General features: G+C 41.7%; 1 protein-coding gene across 1 annotated transcript in view; it reads right to left on the bottom strand.

Annotated features, from left to right (window-relative positions):
- Positions 1 to 290, bottom strand: part of capns1b (calpain, small subunit 1 b) — an 18,321-nt gene extending 18,031 nt beyond the window's left edge. Inside the window, exon 1 of the mRNA XM_080053833.1 lies at positions 198 to 290. The gene's annotated coding sequence lies outside the window, so the exon portion shown is untranslated. The remainder of the gene's footprint in view (positions 1 to 197) is intronic.
- Positions 291 to 2,500: the final 2,210 nt, after the last annotated feature.

Genomic DNA, 2,500 nt, shown 5'->3' with positions numbered 1-2,500 from the left:
ACACACACACACACACACACACACACACACACACACACACACACGCGCGCGCACACACCTAGAAACAAACAGTAGGCCTACAAAAACAGACAGAACGGACACGTCAAACTAGTCAGTAAACGCAACTCAGATCAGTTTTAAAACTATTTTAAACACTTACAAACATAAACGTTATTGTAATTGTTAATGCTACTTACTTGGAGTTCTGCTGTATACTGAAGAAATGGAGTGTAGCGCTAGAGTGGTGAACACACACTGAAAAGAGAGCGAGAGAGAGACAGGAAGGCTAGAAGAGAGAGAGAGGCGGAGAGAGAGAGAGAGGCGGAGGGAGAGGGAGAGAGAGAGAGGCGGAGAAAGAGAGGGGCAGGGAGAGAGAGAGAGAGAGAGAGGCGGAGAGAGAGAGGCGGAGAGAGAGAGGGGCAGGGAGAGAGAGAGGGAGGGGCGGAGAGAGAGAGGCGGAGAGAGAGAGGGAGGGAGAGAGAGGGAGGGAGAGAGAGAGAGAGGGAGGGTCAGGGAGAGAGAGAGAGAGTGAGAGAGAGAGAGAGAGATAGAGGCGGAGAGAGAGAGAGAGGCGGAGAGAGAGAGAGAGGGGCGGAGAGAGAGAGAGAGAGAGAGAGAGAGAGAGAGAGAGAGGGGCAGGGAGAGAGAGACAGGAAGGCTAGAAGAGAGAGAGAGAGAGGCGGAGAGAGAGAGGGGCAGGGAGAGAGAGAGAGAGAGGGAGAGGGGGGGAAGGCACGCGGGCACTCCCACATTCAAAGTCCTGAAAAGAAAAAAAACCTGTTGAACAGAAAGATCCAAGTTCTTTCTCAATGCATCATCAACCACCGCCCATAACACACACACACACACACACACACACACACACACACACACACACACACTCACTCACTCACTCACTCACTTACACACACACACACACACACACACACACACACACACACACACACACACACACACACACACACACACACACACACACACACACACACACACACACACGCACACACCCACACACACACACACACACACACACACCCTGAGTTTTATCTCCTCAAGGTCCTAAACTCCACCAGATTCCTCCTCACAACAAAACAAACAATAAACAGCAGTTCATTCGTGGTGCATTCAATGTTCAATCGGAAAGTTCGGATATTACGATACTTTAAAGGTAAGTAGATTGACACTGGTGCAGTCAGTCCCTGCCTTCCAATCCCCATACTTCCCTACTATTTAGTATGCCAGAAAAAGATTTAGCACATCCCAATAACTGCACGTCAATTGTAGTATGCTGAAAATACATACATGCCCCCACTAATTCCAATAGCATTTTGCAGTATTGGTCTTCATTCTTGACATTTCTCGACATAAAAAAAACTTCCTTATCTGATTTTTTTTTCTCCTGTCTGTGGCCCTAAAACTCTTCTGTACTTTAGTATGTAGTGTAGTAAAAAGACTAAAACTCTTCTGCACTTTAGTATGTAGTGTAGTAAAAAGACTAAAACTCTTCTGTACTTTAGTATGTAGCGTAGTAAAAAGAAAGAGTATGTGATATGGAACGCAGGGAATGTATGATTCAGACATACACCCGCCCTCTTGTGGTCAAATAGCGAAAGTGCAACACCACCAATCAAATCCAGTGTCTAACAGTATTTTATTTATTTATTTATTTCAAATTATTACTAATTAGAATGATAATAGTTATCAACATTTAAAAAACGATGTTTATACATTATTTTTAAATAGGATAATTTGTCTGGGGTGTGGTGCTCATCAGAATGTATCCACGGCTCTTTATCGCCCCCATGTGGCCACAGTGAGAAACTACAACAACATACTGTAACAAATGACACGACTTCCAGTAAATACTTTCAAAATAAAACATTGAGTAGGCCGTATCTTTTAATTTATTCATATTTTTCTTTTATTGTGGTATATTTAAGTGCTGAGTAGACTGTCCCTTTGTATTGCTGACCCTGTGTTAACCTACATTTGACAAATAACACTTGAAACGTAAAACATTTGACTTAAAGGTGCAGTGTGTAGAATTTCGGGGAATTTTTCACAACAGACTTGGTAGAAAATTATTATAATATCCATGTTTAATTTAGTGTATAATAGCTGAATTTTTTTTATTTTTTTATTTTTTTTTCCTTAGAAAGGGTCTCTTATATCACTCACTCACTCACTCACTCACAGAGACACTTTCCCTGTGTTCCAAATCACATACTCTTTCTTTTTACTACACTACATACTAAAGTACAGAATAGTTTTAGTCACTTTACTACACTACATACTAAAGTACAGAAGAGTTTTAGGGCCACAGACAGGAGAGAAAAAAAATCAGATAAGGAAGATATTCTTTTTTCATTAGCCTATGTCGAGAAATGTCAAGAATAAAGACGAATACTCCAAAATGCTATTGGAGTTAGTGAGGCATTTATGTATTTTCAGCATACTACAATTGACGTGCATGTAATGGGGACATCCTAAATCGTTGTCT

This window comes from Ammodytes marinus (genome assembly GCF_949987685.1).
Source record: "Ammodytes marinus genome assembly, chromosome: 3".
NCBI lineage: Eukaryota > Metazoa > Chordata > Actinopteri > Uranoscopiformes > Ammodytidae > Ammodytes > Ammodytes marinus.
This window is presented reverse-complemented; position numbering and strand designations above follow the sequence as displayed.